Source organism: Protopterus annectens, chromosome 1.part1 (assembly GCF_019279795.1).
Source record: "Protopterus annectens isolate FY-2018-M chromosome 1.part1, PAN1.0, whole genome shotgun sequence".
Classification (NCBI taxonomy): Eukaryota; Metazoa; Chordata; order Ceratodontiformes; family Protopteridae; genus Protopterus; species Protopterus annectens.
The window spans coordinates 504553604-504574560 of NC_056726.1; the positions used below are offsets into that span (position 1 = coordinate 504553604).

General features: G+C 42.3%; 1 protein-coding gene across 1 annotated transcript in view; it reads right to left on the minus strand.

Annotated features, from left to right (window-relative positions):
- Window positions 1–20957, minus strand: part of LOC122806092 (jouberin-like) — an 806047-nt gene that overhangs the window by 555925 nt on the left and 229165 nt on the right. The gene's annotated exons all lie outside the window — the stretch shown is intronic.

Sequence of the window (20957 nt, forward strand, 5' to 3'; positions counted from 1 at the left end):
GTAATTTCCAGACTCTAGACCCAGCCCACTTCAGATTCATTAAAGTTAGATCATGCCTGTTAAAAATGGCCGACTTCTTTGAGAAAGTCACTAAGGCCCTGGATGAGGGAAAGATGTTGCATACCTCCTATCTTGACCTAACCAAGCCAACACAATCTCCCACTCAGGTATTTTAGAGAAACTCTCTTGACTGGGAGTTGACCATTGTGTTACCAGATGGGTAGCCAACTGGCTCACCGACAGAATGCATACTGTGAAAATGGGTGACTTTACTTCTAACAAAAGACTAGTCACAACTGGTGTACCAGAGGGTTCTGTGCTGGGCTCTTTACTGTTCTTAATTTATATGTCAGAAGTCCAGGCAAACTTGGGCAACCTGTGGCTGACCAAGTTCGCTGACGAATCCAAATTGGGAGCTATCACTGAATCCTCAAGTTATATTAATATACTGCAGAGAGAGTTAAAGCAGACAAATAATTGGTGCCAAAGCCACGGATTAAAGTTAAATGCAAAAAAAAAATGCATTATTATTCCCTTTTGGAGAGGTGACATCCCTGCTAATTGTATTACAGACAGCATCCTAAGTATAGGCTCAGTGGTATGTGATCTGGGTACTCAGGTTGATAGCAATCTGAACTTTGACCAGTACGTATCTACAGTAGCAAGGAAATCCTTTTATGTGGCACATATTATAAGTAAAGGCATCATACATCTAGATATAAGGATGCTATAATTTCATAATACTCAACCCTTATCAGACCAGTAAATGAGTACAGTGATCCCTTTTGCATGTATGTCACCAGACATCTGCAATAATTGGACAGACCACAGAGGTGTCTCACCAACAAATTGCAGGGTACACAAAACAAGTCTTAAGTGAAAAGAATGAAAGCCATGTCACTGTATTCTGTCTCCTACAGGCTGCTATGGGGGGACCTGTGCCTGGCATACAGGGCAGTCTCTGACCAGGCCGTGATGGAAATGCTACACATTTATAAATCAAACTGCAGGAGGGTCACTCGCTCCAGAGATCTTAACCTAGCCTCTCACATGAACAGGTCATGCTGGAGAGAGACACATCTCCCAGAGACTGCCACTTCTCTGGAACAAACGTTCAATTCACATGAAACAGAGCCCCTCCCTGACCCTCTTCAAATGCAACCTAGATCAATCGAAGGGTGACCGGAAATTCTCTCCTGGGGTGATGCCCATGTCCCGAAGTCAGTATTAACTACCATAGATTCTTACCTCTGCAAACCTCACTCACCCAACCACCAACAATTGGAGCCATTCAGGATAAATATGGCTAGGAATGTAAAGACTCTAGGCCCATTAGCCTAGTATCCTCCTATGACTCTATAACCATCTTGAAAGAGTAACTTTTAGAAACTGCTTTGCCCAGCTTAGGTCTAGAATATGCAATGAATAATTGGTCAGATTTCCTGAGGTGTTTCTTTCTATGGAGATAAAATCTGAGTTGGGGATGAACATCTAATATATGCAGAGTGTATCCATTGTTGGAGAATCTGGAAAAACACTTGTAGGTTGATGGACTGTTTAAACTTGCTTGGGATGCCATGTTAGGAAGAAAAGATGCATTATTACTTAAATAAACTCTGTCTTTGTAGAAAACCAGGTAAGGGGGTTTGCAAGAAAGGGCTTGTAACTCTGAAATTCATCTGTCCAATGTAACAGCCACAAGAAAAAATTGTCTTACAAGAGAAAAACTTCAAATCTGCCAATTCTGCTGGTTCAAAGGCAGGTTGAGTTAATGCTTGAAGCAAAATAGTAATACCCCAGTGGAGGTACTGGGTCTCTGATTGGTGGTTGTAGAAGGAATGTTTCCTTCAAAAAGGCTTTAGACACCTTTACAGATGCTATGGAGGTGTCACTCTGACCTATGTGGAAATTTGAAATTGCAGCCATTTGTACTCTGATAGTGGAAAAACTGGAACCATTATGAAACAGCTCAGACAGAAACTCCTGTATGGAAGGGATGAAGACAGAAAAACAATCTATTCCTTTTGACAGGGCACAAATGGAAATCTTCTCCATATGCTATGATAAACCTGTTTTGTAAATTGGTTTTTGGGAGGCTGAGATATTCTGAACAACAGATTCTGGAAGCTTGGCATCTCTGGCTAAGGTCAGAACTAGAGGAACCAAGCAGTTTGTTTTATGGATTTCTGGCCCAAAGGAGGGAATGTGGTCAGGTGAGTCAAGAGATTTGGATGTGGATCTAACATCCATGGAGGATGTACTACTAGAGGCCACAGGAACAGGAGACATGTTTGCTGAGGAAAGAAGGGGGCAATAAGAATTACTCTGGCTTTGCATCTTCTTGGATTAATTGGCTCATTAGAGGTCTGACATTCCCACTATGGGCCAGTAATCAAGGAGCCTGAATCCTCACCACTGACACTGGAAAGGGACATTCATTTGGAGCAAAAATGGATACACCCAGTACTTCCAGATGCAGCTCTCTGTGTTAAGCACAATTTCCCTTAAGAGCACACAGGGAACACACACAGTCCAGGGACTGGCTTTCCCTCTCTCTCTCCAGATCCCCAATAAGACTCCCCACTGCCACAGCTATAGAGTTGAGTCCTCAGCAGAGTGTCCAAGCCAAGTCCCTCAGCATTCTTTCTGTGAAACCAGTGCTTCATGTCCCTACTCCAAGCAGCTTACACACACACACACACACACACACACACACACACACACACTCTCTCTTTGAGATTTGAGTTGCACACACACACACACACACGGAAAAGGCTGGCACAAATTTATTAGCTATGCGCCCTTCTGCCCAGACTATAAGGTCATTACTGCCACCAGACACTCCAAAACCAGCTACTCTAAGGCTCTCACAAGGGTACCCAATTATACTGACTGAAATTAATATTAATACAGATGGTAGTGTTTTGACCTGTGCGGTAAGCCTTTCAGGAGTGGCCACAGTATCACCAAACAGATAACAGTACTCTCAAAGCTTAAAATATTCTCTAAAGGAATAGCCACAATATCTATTAATAATAAACACTGGAATTTCAATCACAGGAAATATTAAAATAACACAGATGAAAAGATTCACACAGGTATGGAAAAACAGTACTTAACTAATCTCACTATATTTTCCTGACTCATCTAAAGAATTACTATTCCCTGGTTCACTTAACAGAGAAAGGCAAGATGAAGTAGGTGAGGGTTCCTTCCTTGTCAGGTTCCAAAACACAGAGTGTTCTGAGACTTCAGTCTCACCTAGTATTAAACATCATTTTTGTAATCAATTACAGGATGACATCATATACATCAGATCATCTGACTTCCGGTTCCCATGCTATCCCCATTGCTAGAAACTGATTTAGCACGTGTGTCAATAATACACACACGGAGTTTTGCTCAGATCCGCTGCAGCTTCTGGAAGTCAACAAACAATTTCAAACTTCTACCCTTCCAGAATAGCAATTAGTTCACTGTTAAAGACAATAGAGAATCCTTCCTAGTGCTTGTTTTCCCAGACATGTTGTCTCTTGCTGCAATCAGACCTGTAAGATACAATCTTTATGGCCTACCAGGTAATTTAATTTCAAGGTATTTTCAAAGTTAGCTGGAGTGGAGCTAAACCTCTTCTCTTCCAGTATCCTCTGTTAACATATATGTTTAATTCAGTTACAAGTCAGGACCCACTGTTGGTACATTTTTAGCGCAAGCAGCTTTACAATTATATTTTTCAATACAAGCATCTGTACAATTCAGTTTCATATACAAATGACATTTAACTCTTTACAAAATTCCAGCTATCTATGCTGGCATATGTTACACTTCCACTTCCCTACTTCTCCTGGCATAGCTGACAATACCGCACATCGTCACAAAAGACGATAAGAAAAATGCATAAAGGAGACCCCATGGAGCAATTTTGGGCTAGTGAGTCCCTCTGTGACTGTCCATGTGGATGGAGCAGAGTAAACTAACTGGTGCAATTGCTGTTCAAGTAGGACGCGAAAAAAGTCACAGCAACAGAAAACCAAAGCTATCACTGTTGTATTGAGGGACCACTCATGAGGCATTAACACAATTCTGCTTAATTTGTCCACTAACAAGCTGCATATCACAAGGATGTGTACTGCTATCATTAACTAGTACTAAGACATCGCCTACTGCCATATTCTCATGGCTTCCTGACAAAGAGGGTGTGAATGGATTCCTCCCTACTTTTTTTTTTTTTAAATAAGAAACATCTAAAACATCTTTATTAAATTATCATGTATGACATAGGCCATGTTACATTTGTATAAATAACAATAAACCATAGCAACACAATCTCAGTTGCAAACATTATATATTCCTAACCGTGCAACACAACTGTAGCTGCAAACATTATATGTCACTTTTAACATATCCAGTCATGGTTAGTCAACCATTACATAGCTCATCCAAATCCTGCCTTCCTTTAAACCTATTACTCCTCTGCCTGTATTGATCCCACAATTCTCATTTTTTCCTATGTAATTTGTCCTACCCTTTTCTAAAGATCCTAGTTCCAACTGCTTTAACTCTGTTACTATTTTCATTACTTCTAGTAAAGTTGGTTTAGACTTTGCTTTCCATTTTCTAGTAAATGCTTTTTTGGCAGCCATCATAATTAGTTTCAGCAAAGCCTTATTATGTCTAGGCAATTCCAAGTTTGTATCATAGCTCAAAAATATCATTTCCTTAGTCACTCCAACTTGCTCACCCAGCATCTCTGACAGATCAGTCTGCAGGGAATCTTTCAAGTCTACCAGCTCATTACACTCCCAGAAAATCCCAGTTACCTCTTTCTGCCACATCACATCTCCAACATTTGCTGTCTACCTGAGGAAAAATTTTCTGAAGTCTGCTTGGGGTATAAAAATACTATGTAAGCACATCCAGACAAAGATCCAAAATCTTCTAGATTTTGTTGCATATTTGGGAGACATTCAGATATCCCCCATTGTTTCTTTGTGAATTGCTTATCTAATCTCTCCTCCCAGTCCTTCCTAACCTCCTCTGATTGATTCTTATAGTTATCTTGCAATATTTTACATGCTCTACTAATTAATCCTTTCTTAATGGCAACTTCTGTTCTAGATTCTACTAAAACTCTACCAGTGCTGGTATTTCATTTAAGGCCCCCTTATTTATTTCTCTTTGCCTATACTCTGATATCAATCCTTGGTAGGGAAGGTTATCTTATCCTGCAGTCCAAATAAGTTCTTGGCCTCTATTCCAATTCTATCACCTTTCTCTTTCTAGTTATTTGCTCCCAGTACTTTGGTTCCTTTGCCAGTTTTCTCCAATACATTCCTGTCTCCTCTTGCGTACTGTCTGTATCACTAATTGCAGTCAGCCCCATTGGCAGAATCTTCTTTCTCCAGTCCCATGCTGACTTAGTTCTTCGAAGACCTTCTGCTGCTTTATGAACATAATATTCTGTATGTTACTGCTGTTCTCCTTAAAGGTTGCCTACATCCAAAATCCCAGTCTCTTCCTGTTACTTGAGCCCCTCCCCCACTTCATCATCATCTCTTTCCATTTTGAATTATAGTTTTCTTCTTTTGCTGTGGATATGCTCTGAAATACCTCTTCAACTCGGGTAATTCCAATCTGCCCTAGAACACAACTGGAAGAATAAGCTTATCCCACTTGACTCTTGCCGTCTTCCCCTCCCAGATAAATTCCTTCAGCTCTTTATTAATTGCTATCCACAACTTCAACTCTGGTTGGACTCCTTCCTGTTTGATGATGTACCAGAGTACTGCCATGTTGTCCATCAATATGGAAATCACACCCATGGGGGAAACATCCTGAAATGCCTGCAGTGCCAGTCAGACTGCTCTCATCTCCAAGACACTTATGAGAAGATCACCTTCTAGACATGACCAAGAACTTTGGACCATTGTCCCTTAGAAATGCTCCCTCCCCCAACCTATACGTCAGGGATCCGTAGTTACAACAGCTGATGGTGGATCCATATGGAAAGGATGACTTCCATCACTGATGGAATTGTTATCCACCAACTGACATTCTCTCTGCATATCTGAATAATGTGAAATTTGGTTCTGAGACAACTGTACAGAAGCAATCCACTGGAGTGCCCCCAAGTATAACCTGGCTAGAGGGAGTATTAAAATTCTGGAGGCCATAGTCTAAGAATTAAACCTGTTGAGGGTGAAGGATGTTGAAGTACCTGTGTAGCTACCAGATGCAGGGAGAATACTCTGGATTTGGGCAATATGGCAATTTTTAACACTGAATCCAGGTGGTATCAAATTCATTCTATTCATTGTGATAGATCCATGTAACTCCTGGGTAAATTTAAAAGATTTCTAAATTTCAAACTATATGGAGCAGAAGGTCCTGATGGTGTAACCAAAGGATGCTTGGAAGTATCAGTGAAGAGCCAATCAACAAGATATGGGAAAATTTGGATCCCCTGCATATGCAGATGAACTACAACCACTGCCATTTTCTTGGTAAACACTCTGGGAGCTGTGGTGAGACCAAAGGACAGTGTTCTTAACTGGTAATGATTGGCTCCCAGATGGAAATGGAGAAATCTCCTGGAGCACTTCTCTATCTTTATATAACAGTATGCATCCTGGAGCTCTACTGCGCACATTTAATTGTCCTTCCTCAAAAGAGGCAATATGGACTGGATCCTGACCATCTGGAATTTCATCTGTTTTACAAACTGGAAAATATGAACACAATCACCCAATGAGTAAACCAGCTGTCAGGAAACAAAAGTCCAAGCAATACTCCACAAACAATGATGACAGCAGGATGCACAGCACTCATAAAAACATCCAACAAAATAGATAATTCAGCGTTTTAATAGAACACTTGCAAATCGGTAAGCGCTTTCACCAAACAAACACTGACTTCATCAGACCATTATAGTAACAAAACACATAAACACACATCATTAAATAATCAAAAGTTAATTAAAACCAGTTCAAACTTCACCAATAGTATTCCCCGACCCACAACAATCCCCATCTCATGTACTGAATGCATGCATCCTCATGACATCATCGCGTCTTATATGAGTCCAAATACATACAATATTATATAGTAAATAAAATATAAATCAAACCTCATAAAACCAACTGGCAAGTAGGTCCCACCTTGGCAGACCCCTCTTATCAAGTATTGGTCTAATAGATATCGCACTATTCAAACCAGATCCTTTATCAGCTCTCAGTTTAAGGATTCATCTAAGTTCTGCCTCACCAGTCCTACTTTCAACATTCCCTAATCTAACCCCTATATTTAAAACCTCTACGGCCCTAAATCTAAAGTGATGCACCTGAACACTACCTATCACATATCTAGCAAGAGCATTTGTTGTGTTATCAGTTCGTATACTGTATAAGTGCTCCCTCATACATTCTTTAAGCGTGCGATCTGTCTTCCCGACATAAAATCTTTTACAGCATCCACACTATGCTAAATATACCAAATGTTTTGTCGCACACATTGCTCTTACCTTAAATTTAAACCTTCTATTATTATCAGGATGTATAAACATATCATCACTTCATTTCAAACTACAGACATTTGCGGAACACCATGGGTATGCCCCATATCTACCCTCGCATCTCTTAATCTTCCTATCTGGATAGCATAACATCATCTTAAGTGATTTACAGTTCCTAAATCCGAACTTCAGGGTCTCCCCTACAATTCTACTGATCTTTTCATCCATCGGTATAAGTGACCAATGGGTCAGAAATACCCTTTTAATGGCACCAACATTACTTGTGTATGCCATCGGAATCTGAACCATCTCACTAAAACCCTCGGACCTCCCAACATCTCGCCCCACTCCACCTAAGTCCTGGGCTGATGAAAAGTAAGCTTTTGCTCGTCCCCCCTCATTGAATCAACGTCCGCTATAACAGGATCCACTTCATTCCCTCTATATCCCCTTTGCTTCAAACACTGCCTAAGGGTCTCATATCCTTTCCTGTAGCCTGTATCGACATTATGCAACTGGGAAACTATCATACTCTGTCCTTTCACAATATTATTGAAAACCTTATTAGGGTGCATACTCCTCCTATGCAGTAAAGAGTTTCTATAGCACTCATTCCTAAATAAACCTTTAGTGAGTGTAAGATCTGGCCATTTATTTATCAGTACATCAAGAAACTCCATCGATGTGTTCGACCATTTAAAAGTAAATCTTAAAAAATTACTGGACCCATGCAGTCTCATAACAAATTGTTCTACACTCTCATGCGTCCCACCCCACAACAAGAAAATGTCATCAACAAAACAACGATATAAAAGCACGTTTTGCAAATACAAATCTATGCCAAACACCTCTTCCAACTCCCACTGCACCATAACGGCACTGGCATAACTATTGGCGCAGAAAGTCCCCAATGCCATGCCATGTTTCTGCCTATAATACTGATTGTCACACACAAATATGTTGTTGCTTAATACCACATCCATAAAATCACATATCAAATCTGTAAGCCTATGTTCATATCCACTCTGCTTCCTCAGATACCTATGCATATATTCAATCCCCTGCATATTGGGAATAGTTCTAAACAGGGATACCACATCTAAAGTGAATAATATGAAGTCACTGGACTTATCAAACTCCTCCATGAACATAAACAAATTCTGTAAAAAATGTTTTGTATCTCTCAGTATGGTTGTAGCTTTATCCAGAATAGGTCTAACATGCCTCTCAACAAAGACAGAAAAAGGCTCGGCCAACCAGCCATAATTGGTCTAAAAGGTGGGACTCTGGAGTTCTTATGCACTTTAGGCAGACCTTGAAATAGAGGTATAACTGGGGACTCAACTGTGAGATGTGCTAACTCCATAGTTATCGAGTAACTCAAAAAATAATCCTTCACCATATATCTCTCATCAAATCTTGTACATGCTTAAGGTCTACCTTCTCATAAACCAACCCATCCATCAACATTTTATTAACTGAATCAAAATAGAAGCTTCTATCCATGACTACAGTCATACCGCCCTTGTCTGCTGGGAGTACTACTATGGAAGTATCCTTCCGTAGTGCATTAAGTGCTTCTTCCTCACTCCTACTCAAATTAAAAACCTCTTGCCAGTTGGTTTACCATCAAAAAGCTTATGTAAATCCTGTTCACAAATCTTACAAAAAGCTTCAAGAATAGGAAGATTTGTGGGTACATAATTACTAAGTTTTTTAAAACCACATTGCCTTACATCTACATCATTATTATAAGTTAATATAAGCATGACATTCCTTGCAAATATTGTCAAGTCAGTAATGGAGCTAGATAAATCCGCTGCCTGTGCAGGAATAAACGACATACCATATTCAGTACTCTAGTCTCAATCTCAGTCAGGGGTCTCTGTAAGAGATTTAAAACTAGGGATTCTGTGGTTCCCACATCTTCTTGAGGGTGGGGAAATTCACAGCCCCCACCAGTTCTTTCCTCTTGGTATGCCCTCGACTCCTCGAGCGGCTCGCTGTTCTGTCTCTCTTCTGTCGAATCAGAAAAGGTGGTCTCGCAAACCCTTGTTGTGGAGGATTAACAAACTCTTTCCGCCGCACTGCCACATCCTGGGTCTTGCCCAGTGTATCGCATTCTGAGGACACTGAACATTCGTGTCTGCTTCCCCCTCACTATCAAAAGGATCTCTCACTTGTCCCTAGGATGAGGAACTACTCACCCCACTGGTAATTACAGGAGGTATATCCAGTCCATCAACACTCCTTATAGATGACGTTTTACCCATATCCGATTGATGTACCTCTCGAGAGACCCTACGATCCTCACTGGGCCATGAAAAAATATGTCCCTTCTTAAAATCAGACAGATCACTGTCCAATCTCGTCTTCTTCTGAATGACAAGCCTCCTATCATACATGGCCACATTGCCAACAACCCCACCTATGGCTTTATCAGTCACACAAGGCGGGTAAGAGGCATATAGTATCTCTTGCTGCTTCCCTATTTCAGCAATCAATTTATCCTCTTCAGGTTTAAAGAACTCGTTCATCAGGCGCATGTATCCAAAACTCGTTTCAAGGTTCAAATTTTGCCAGCTATTAATAGGCATCTTCAATACCCTCAGACCCCTCGGTACCACCCTAAGGTGTAGACAAGCTTCAAAATTATAGCATTGATTTTGCAGTCTCTTAAGTTTAAACAAATCATCTTCCAAACAGTCCAACTGTGTATGAAATGTCTGTCATATTCCACTTCAGAAACAGTACCTTCTACCACTATTTCTCCATTGTACCCAAGCAACAGATTATCACCTCCTTGAAGTAAACTTGCTAAGCTGTTAGCTCTCTGAACTCCATCTTGACCAGGTGTAATAGGGCAGGAATCACTGATATGTGCACCCTGACCTTCCGCCATGCTCCCGTGGGTAACCAAAAAAAGTAGGAAAAATATTAACACAATCACCCAATGAATAAACCAGTTGTCAAGAAACAAAAGTCCAAGTAATTCTCCACAAATGATGATGACAGCAGGATCCACAGCACTCATAAAACATCCAACAATATATATTTCAGCGTTTTAATAGGACATTTCCAAATCGGTAAGCGCTTTCACCAAACAAACAATGGCTTCATCAGTCCATAATAGTAACAAAGCACATAAATACACATCTTTACATAATCAAAAGTTAATTAAAACCAGTTCAAACTCACCAATAGTATTCCCCATCCCACAACAATCCCCATTAACTTTTGATTATTTAATGATGTGTGTTTATGTGCTTTGTTACTATTATGGTCTGATGAAGCCAGTATTTGTTTGGTGAAAGTGCTTACCGATTTGCAAGTGTCCTATTAAAATGCTGAAATATCTATTTCGTTAGATGTTTTTATGAGTGCTGTACATCCTGCTGTCATCATCGTTTGTGGAGTATTGTTTTATAAACTGGTTTAAATGATTCAGATCTAGAATAGGTTTGAGGTTCCCTGTCTTCTTGGGTACAAGGGACCTTGACTAGACTCTGGACTTTACCTGGTCTTCAGGGACAGGTTGGATGACTCTTTTTGAGCAGCTGCCAGTTCCCAATTTCCCAATAACTGGGTGGAACATCAGGAACTTTCTTCTTTCTTATTGTGGGAAGGAAAAGGGAACCAAGTAGCCTCTGGAAATTATGTTTAGCACCCAGGAATCTGTTATGTCTTGCCAGGCTTGTGGGTGCATGGATAAATGCCCCTGACTGCCTCCATAGTACAGCAGCCAAGCAACCTTTCAGAAGCACTGGCAAGGCTTTTTGGTAAAAAGACCACAAAAGCCCTGATTTTGTGTTCCACCTCTGCCTCTTGGGTAATGTCCATTATAGTTACCTCCTCTTCTGCTACCCAGGAGTGTCATGATAATAACCCTGTGACTTGCAGAAAGTACAGTTGTGTACACTTACCATAAATGTAGATGTTTGAGTGTATTCACTGTTGCAGTTATCACACTTGGGTTATCTGCCTGCAGGTAGCCCTCAGTCAGCCCAAATACCAGAGTCTTAGGATTTCTGCGTCGGATGCTGTCACCTCTTCCATGACGTCAGGTCATCAGGAGTATAAAACATGCAGCCGATGCCATTACATCAGTTTTTCTTGCCCTAGATGTCAGGAGCCCCCAAAATAGGAAGCTATTACATGGTGTGGAACGCCTCCAGTAAAAAATAAATACCCCTGCCATAAAAGATGGCCATAAAGAGGATAGGAAGAAAGGATAGAGAAAACCAGGGGGCTGGAGGGAGGGAAACCAGGACGGCAACAGTGAATACACTCGAACATCTACATTTATGGCAAGTGTACACAACTGCACTATGTTATTCTGGCTTCACTGTTGCAGTCATCACACTTGGGTTGATTCCCAAGCTGAGGAAGGGTGGAGGCAGTCAAGAAGTATTGGGGCTGGATAGCAGGCCTTGTAAGACTGATGCAGCAAATCCAGCTCTGGATTTAGAAAAAAATATAAGTGGTAATGCTTGGTACAGAACTCCAGGTTGCAGCTTCTAGGATGTCCCTGATGGGGACCTCCCTGAGAAATGCTGTAGAGGTTGAAGTAGCTTGAGTGGAATGAGTTCTGATCCCCAGAGGGGTAGGTTTTCCATGGTGTTGTAGCAGAAATGGATGCAGTGTACTATCCATTTGGAAATGGTTTGCTTCAAAATGGCCTTGCCCTCTGCCCTTGTAGCAAAGCTGACTAGTAGCTGGTCAGATTTTCTGAAAGGCTTAGTCCTGTCAAAGTAGAACCTGAGCTGTCTGTGCACATCCAAAGAGTGCAGGATCCTTTCCCCTCTATTCTGAGGATTAGGGAAAAAGGTTGGCAAATGGATTCATTGGTTTAAAGCCACACTGGATACCATCTTGGGCATAAAGGAAGGGTTAGTCCTGAGGGAAACCCTGTCAGCATGGAAAATAATGAAGGGCTCCACCGACATTAGTGCCCGTAACTCAGACACTCTTCTTGCTGAAGTAATAGCTAGAAGTAAGGCTGTTTTCCAAGAGAGTAATTTTAACTCTGCTGAAGCAGCAGGTTCAAAAGGGGTGTGAGCTTTTCCAGTACAAAGTTAAGGTCCCAGGCTGGGGTGGGAGCTCTCCTTGGGGCTTTAAATTGTTAGTTCCTCTCAGGAACTGCTTGATGAGAGGGTGAGAAAAGAGAGGAGGCTCAGTATTATAATGAGCTGAGATGGTAGAGGCATGAATCTTAATGGATGAGAAGGATAGCCCTCTGTGGAGCAGCTCTGCTAGGTAATCAAGGATTTGAGGTAAGTTGGGCACAGCTGTGTCCTTTCCTTGAGACTGACTCCAAGAACAATATCTTTTCCACTTTTCAGTGTAGGATTTCCTAGTACTAGGCCCTCTGGCCTCAAGGATGATGCCCAGCACCTGTTTTCTGAGGGATGCTGGTGGTGTATTCATGGGATAAGTCAGGCTGCAAGGTTTAGGGTTTGCAGCTGTGGATGCAAAATCTGTCCCTCCTGCTGAGACAGCAGGGAAGTTGTCTGATGTAGATGCCAGGGTGGCACTGCTGTCAGACTGCATAGAAGTGGGTACCAGTGCTGGCGTGGCCAGTCTGGTGCAATAAGGATTGCCCTTGGGCTGTCCTGTTTGATCCTGAGTAGTACTTTTGAGAGGAGGGGCAGAGGAGGAAAGGCATAAATTGAGAGGTTTTCCCATGTAAAGGATAGGGTGTCCACCTTCCAGGCTCTCCTGTGAGGGTTCTGGTGCAAAATTTGTTCAATTGATGGTTTTGGGAGGAGGAAAAAAGGTCCACCTCCGGTGTTCCCCACCTCTGGGTTAGAAGTTTGAATGAGTTGGGTTCCAGTTTCCACTTATGAGGGTCCAGTAGATTTCTGCTTAAGTTGTCTGCCAGTGAATTTTGCTTGCCTGGCAGGAATTGAGCTTGTAGGTGCATTTGGATGCTCAAGGCTGTGTTCCACAGAGCCATGGCTAACCTGCAGAGTGGGTAAGAATGTGTCTCGCCCTGCTTTTTTATGTACCATATAACTGTGGTGTTGTCTGTCTTTATCAGGAGCTGTCCTGGAAGGATAAGGTATTTGAAGACTGTCAGAGCATTCTGTACAGCTAGCATCTCTTTTTGACTGATATGCAGGGGAATGTGTTCTGGGCTCCATTTGCCTTGAATGCATTTGCCTGCCATGTGAACCCCCCATGCATAGTCTGATGCATCTGTTGTCAGGGTTTGGGCGGCAAGGGGTTGAATGAAAGAAAGTCCCTTGTTGCGGTTGCATGCTTCTGCCCACCAAAGAACTCTGCCCTTAGACAAGGTATGACAGGAATCACTGTCTCCAGGTCCTGAGAATGTTGACACCAGAGACCTTTTAAGTAACACTGAAGTTTCCTAATATGCAGTCTTGCATATGGAGTTAACAGAATGCATGAGGCCATGAACCCTAGGGCTTGTAGTATTTTCCTTGCAGATAGCTGGGTTTTGTTGGCCATTAGTTTGAAATGGTTTGTCAGATGGACCTGGTTTTCTGGAGTGTGGAATGCCATCTGGGAAGCTGTGTTCAAGCTTGCTCCCAGGAATACAATTTGTTGGCTGGGCACCAGTTGTAATTTCTTTTCATTGATGGTGTATCCCAGTGAAGTCAGACGTTTTTTGACAAATGCCAGATGCTGGAGTAGCAATTCCTGACTGTCTGCCTGAATCAGGCAATCGTCCAAGTATGGGTAGATTTGAATATTTCTCTGCCTGCAGTATGCAATGGCTGGAGCCAGGCATTTTGTGAATACTCTGGGCGCAGTAGATAAGCCAAAGGGAAGTGCAGAGAACTGAATTTCCTGCAAGACTCCCTTATGGGGATGAGCAGATAAGCTTTTTTAATTCTAGGGTGACTAACCAGGCATCCTTGGCTAGCTTAGCAAGAAGCAGTTGCAGTGTAAGCATTTTGAATTTTGGGACCACCAGAAAGGTACTGAGAACTGGAGCTCTCTTTTCTGGGCATCAGGAACAGTTTGGAGTAGAAACCCTGTCCCCTTTGTTCTACTGGAACAGGTTGAATAGCCCTGATATGGAGAAGGGAAAGTACTTGCTTTTGAGCCTCTGCCCACTAGTTTGGAGGAAGGTCTGGAAACCCGCTTGGTTTTGGCAGTGAGTGGAAGTAGAATTTGTATCCCTGGGATACAATGTTTAGAACCCATTGGTCCTGAGTAATGCACATCCAGTTTTTTTGCATGAAGGGCGAGTTTTCCTCCTAGGGGCACAAGTACTTGGGCATGGCTGGGAAGGATAACTGGGAAGTCATTGTGAACTTTTTCCATAAGGGGGAGGCTTACCACTCCCTGCTTTTGAGATAGAAACACTCCATTGTTTAGATCTCTGCATACCCTGAGACTGTAGTCTTGGTGGTCTGTTTCCCCTGGGTTTGGCCTGAGAGGGACTGGAAAAAAACAGTTTTTTGAAAGCCAATGCCTACCGAATCTAGGTGGCTGCATCTGTAAGAAATCTTTGACTGTTTGCATAGATTTAGCTTTTTCTTCCATTTTTTTAATAACTTCTTCTGCTATTGTGCCAAACAAATGCTCCTGATTTAATGGAGCATCTAGTAATGTTGCTTTGACATGGTCAGGCAAGATTTGTTCTTTTAGCCAAGCATGCCTTCTCAGTACAGATCTAGTGACAGCAGCCCTGCAAGATGCTTCTACGGCATCAAACCCACATTGCAAAGTATGTTTACTAACTTGGTTTGCAGAATGCATTAACTCGTGTAAATCTTTATTTTCTGCATAATCTGGAAGCAACACAGTTCTTGTTTAATTAGTTCCATAATATGTTGATGGTACTTCATGTGAAACTGGCAATTCAAAGCCCTGATTGCAAGAGTTGCAGAGGTATATACCTTCTTACCCCATCTGTCTAAAGTTCTTTCTGTGTGGAGTCTGCATGTCCTCCCTGCGGTTGGGTAGCGTTCGAAAGACATGCGTGTGTAAATGGGCATGCCTTCGTTGAAGGTTGAGCATCGAGCTGGCACCTCAGCGTTTTGTAAAAATCTACTGCCAATCATTACCGGACCAGAGCTCCGCTGTGGTGATCCCTTACCGGGAAAAAGCCAAAAGACAAACAACCCCATCTGTCTAAAGCACTAGAATCCCTGTCTGAAGGGGTAGGGTTTTTGGCTGTAGTAGCCTTAATGCCTTTAGGTCCCTGTGAAATGGTCTCTGGATCCACAGTAGGATTCTTAAAGAGAAATTTATGAGAATCAGGTACTTTGTAGTACCTGTCAGGTTTTCCAAGAGCTGGTGGTAAGGTATCAGGAGTAAGACTGGACTCCAAGAAGACATTGTCTACAATATCCAGGACAGGGAGTATAGCTAAAGGCCTGTGCTGAGGCAAATCTAACAATTTCCTGAGTCTCTTTTTGGACTGAGGATAGTCCTGGCATTCCCAGCGGAAATGCTCTCTTAAGATATGCAAGGTTTCACCAAAAGAGAAATCCTCTGGAGAGGAGGCAGAGGGAATGGATTCCTCTGCATCTGAATCCTCATAATTAGATAAGGGTATGCCCTGGAAATTAGAAGGGTCAGAGTCATCAGACTCCTGGTCTGTAGAATCAGAAGAAAATTCAATTCTTTGTCTTTTGGCAGGGGAAGGCTGGCTTCCCCTAATTAGAGTAATAAGGTCTTCAGTCATTCTAAGCATTTGTTTCGGTGGCATGGGAGGATGAGCATGCACTTTGGACGTCGGTTTTCCAGATGTAGTGCGAACTCTGGGCCTGAGAAACCTGGTAGTTTTAGTAGGAAATTAAGTTGTCAGTTTAAAATGAATATCGGCAGGTCGAAATACACCCTCAGAAGCTGGTGCCTGCACAGCGGCTCTGGACCCATCCAAGGTAGAGACATCCACAGGTTCTATAGTCGAAGCATCATCTCGTGGCATACCGGACTCCAAATGGGTCTCAGTAGAGGCCTGCGAATCTGAAGTAGTGGGTATCAGAATGCACCTCCCTGAGTACCTGTGAACTGGCGACTAGCTTAACGGAAGTGTCGTCAGCAATTTTGGACCTATGCGGTCTGTCCCTGTCTTTATCCTTACGTTTTTTTGGAATATCGGTAGTAGGATGGCTTACCGAAGCCATTTCTGGACAGTTATACCGAGTACCAAAATAATTTGCTGCAAAGATAGAGTGATGCCAAATAGTTCTAGGGTTGAATAAGGCACAAAACTGACAGCGAGGGGCGTCATGGTCTGGGCCTAAGCAAGGAATCCAGTACGAATTAAAATCTTTATGAGCAGAGACCTGCGAATCTGTAGAAGTGGGCATCAGGGGCTACAAAGGCGCCTCACTCCGTACCGGTGACTAGTGACAAGCTTAACGGAAGTGTCGTCGGCGGTTTTTGACCTATGCGATCTGTCTCTGTCTTTGTCTTTGCGCTTTTTCGAAAGATCGGTAGTTGGATGGTTTACCGAAGCCATTTCAGAATACAGAGAAGAGAGGGAAAGAATTTAGCTACAAAAATAACCCGACAACGAATGGTTCAGGCGTTAAGGTACAAAACCGACAGCTAGAAACATCGTGGCCTGGGCCTAAACAGGTGACACAGTAAAAATGAAAATCTGTGTGAGGTATTTGCTTTCCAAAGGCAAGACAATTGTTAAGTTTTTCTGACATTGGTTAGACCAAGAAAAAAGAATCCCCAACGGGATACTTAGCTTTAGAGGACTTCAGGTCTGAAACTCGAAAAACGAAAATTTCAGGTAGCGGCCGACTGGCACTTGCGAACTACTTCTGCTTTGGGCTCCTTCTTGGCAAGAAAGACTGATGTAATGGTATCAGCTGCATGTTTTACGCCCCTGACGACCTGACGTCATGGAAGAGGCAACAGCATCCGACGCAGAAATCCCAAGACTCTGGTATTCGGGCCGACTGAGGGCTACCTGCAGGCAGATAACCCAAGTGTGATGATTGCAACAGTGAAACACGAAGAACTTCCACATCTTCTTGCTGCCCCTCTGATTCCTAGAGATGGCCCTTTGAGAGGTAGAGAAATGAACTTGCATAGCACAGAAAGTTTTACCATCCTCTTGATTCCTGGGTAAAGTGTCTTTTACCTTTGGCTCAAAAATTCTGGACCTGTAAAATGGGGCATTAATGAAGGACATCTTAAAGTTTTCTGCGAAGTAACCAAGATGAATTCAAGCATGCCTGCATATAGTAATACCACTGCCTGCTGCCCTTGCCATATCATCAGGGGGGGTGGAGAGAAAAAGATTCCTCTAATAATTCCTTCTTGGTGGCTGCCACTACCACCATGGCATCTACTGTTGGACCTCTGCTCCAATGCTTTCTGTCTTTGGGTGCTGCCAAAATCCTTTCTGGCTTCTTTGCTATGGGTTCCACCATGTCAAAGTCCTTCCAAGCCTGCTGAGGCATACAAACAATCAGGTGATCAATGGGCGGCACTAACCAGCATGACGTTGAAATGGAACTAAAGGCCTTGAAGAACATGGTCTTGCCCATTGAAGGATCATCTGTGAATCATTCCCCTCATTGCTTCATCAATTCTAGGATCTCACCAAGGGTGATGTCTCCTGAGAGGGATCCAGGGGAGACTTCAGCTTCATCCAAATCTGTGTCTTCTGTGAACAACTATGCTGATGAGTCTACATGCTTCAGTTTGCACATCTGTTTCCTGTGAACCTGAACTGCTGGGTGGTCAGAGGGGTCAGAATCAGACTGAGAGGTCATGTAGGGAGTCTTCTTGGAAGCCTGTGTAGTCAACTGTTCCAGATGGATAGAACAAAGGGAGGAAGCAAAATTTTCTTGAGGCTGGGTTGGAGCTGAGCTGAATAGTAACACCTTTTCTCTTGGCACAGCCAAAACTCTTTCAACGGCCGCAAAAGCCGAAGCAGCAATCGATCTCTAGGGGAAAACTTCTATTGCCCAATGTAGACGGGAATTCCACAATTCTGACAGTACTCAGACCAGAGACCAACTCTGGATCTGAGCTGTCAAGGGCTGAAGCCCAGAGAGGGAGAGACCGCTCCAATAACTTTGGAGTTGAACCATCTCCCCTAGTCTGGCACTGATGCTTCACTTCTGAGTTTCTTCTTGATCTGAATGCCTCAGAGTGAAGAGAGACACATATACTATCAAAGTCTAAGTGGCAGGAACTGTTGGCTCCGACAAGGGCAGACTGGTCAGATCCAGGATAGCCAGATACAATGGATGGACCGGTACCAGAGATAGAAGAACAGGTGCTGCTGGGCCAGTACTCAGTGCTTTCAAACATTAAAGCACCAAGAGAACCCCAAGCTGAATTTGTGTTTTCAGGAACTTCCTAATCCTTCTATTAAGATCTTGCTCAGTAAGACTTCTACAAGACCAAACTGAAGATGACACTGGGGGTGGTCTCGAAAATCTTTTCTTCTACAGAATAGGAGAATATAACCTTGGACTTGTAGGTTCAGGTGAAAAATTGGAGCTGAGGAGAGGAAGGTCGGTCCAAGGTACTGATGCATCCAACCTCACTGGAAATTTAGTATCTGGACTAGCAGAAGCAATGGGATTCGGAGACCTCTTTTTGGATTTCTCAAGCTTTTCTTTTTCTCTTTTCTCCTTCTCTAATCTTTCTTTCTCACTGGACTTGTCTTTTTTATTTGTTTTGGGTTTGTCCTACTTCTTGGCTTAATATATGGCAGCAGCAGATGACAATGATGTAGCAGGAAGGGAAGACAATGTCTGAGGAGGGACAAGACCTTTGACTTGTTAGTTTTTCCCTCCATGTCTGAAGGGCCCTAGTGCCCAAAGATGCACAGATATTATAATCAGTATCAAGATGGGCTGTCTCCAAACAGTTCACACACAGTGAATGTGGATCTTGAGGGTGATTTTTTCCACACATTCAGCAAATTTCTTAAACCCCTGACCATCCAACACCATGTCCCAAAAACTATGACAAAGCTCCAAAGAGACTGTACACAGACACACACCAAAAAATCTGAAGAAAGCTAGCTACAGACAAGAACAAAACTACCACAAGAAGAAGAAGAAGAAAGTAAACACTATCCTAGGGCCTAATCCTAAATCTGTAGCAAGAATTCAGAACTTTTTTTATACAACTTAGACTCAAAATAATAAACAGCAATAAAGATACTGGAGAGATTAGTCTGTCCATAAGAGAGGAGGTTTTAAGACTGCATATGTCCAAAAAGTATATACTTCACAAATAAAGATCCCTCGTCTGAAAAACACGTCCGATGCTTTAGGCTGTAAACTCCATATGAAGTACTAAGTTAGCTGCAGGAAATTATGGACAGGGGAAGAGTCAGAGCCTTAGATCCAAGAAGCTTCAGCGATGGTGCTGAGGTCAGATCTAATCGTATCAGACAATCCACTTGTTGAATTGTATGAAAGTAGACAACATCGGATGTTATGTTTTACACAGCAGCATATGATGCATTCAGCTTTGTGAAACAATCTTCCCTACATCACTGGAAATATTCCTGTCTATGTTTGAATAAATTCCTTCACAAAATAAATTCTCATGCCAATCTCAACAGAATTCTTAATTAAACTTTATTCTTGCTGACATCAGTGTAAGGAAAGCTTTAGGATCTATCGACAGACTTTAATGGATGTATCAACATGAACACACAGGGTCATGTCCATTAAAGGTTATGAACATTTTACCACACTATCCCTATAGTGATGTCAGCATGGGATAAAGGAAAACTATGTGGATGCAGCTTAATAAAAATTTTACAAAGTTGTTTTTCTATTTTTTTTTTTTAATAAGAAACACTTCACAAAGTAGGTTTGACAGTGTGCACTTTAAACTTAGTACATTATACTATACACATACGTATCTGTTGATATATATATATATATATATATATATCTATATAGGTTTACTATCACAATGCCGACATGCACTTGCATGGCTATGAAGTATTCGAACAACAGATGTTCGAATACTTCATATTTCGGCAGGTGATGTGAGCGAACGTTACCATTGCGAATGGACTGTGCATTCGCAATTCTAACGTTCGCTCATGTGAGGGGATCGCGGTACAGTGGGGTTAGGGAAATACATCCCTTTCCTCACTGTAATGCGATCTCGGAGTTGGAATATTAAGTTGGGGGGGTGTGGGGGGCACAGCCCCCCATGGGGGGGTGCAGGGGGGTGCAGCCCCCCTGCATAACTGTGTGTTTAGGCTAGTTAGGTAGGTAGTTATGGGACGGGTGGGAGTGCTGTGTATTGCCAAAAATGTCGCGAGCGACATTTTCGACAATACACAGCTGTTTTCGACATTAGGACAAATCGGAAATGTTCATTTCCGCTGTATAAATTCGAAAATGCAGACACGTTTTGTTCTGATTTTCGAATTTATGATAGTAAACCATATATATATATATATATATATATATATATATATATGTGTGTGTGTGTGTGTGTATGCGTATATGAATCTACT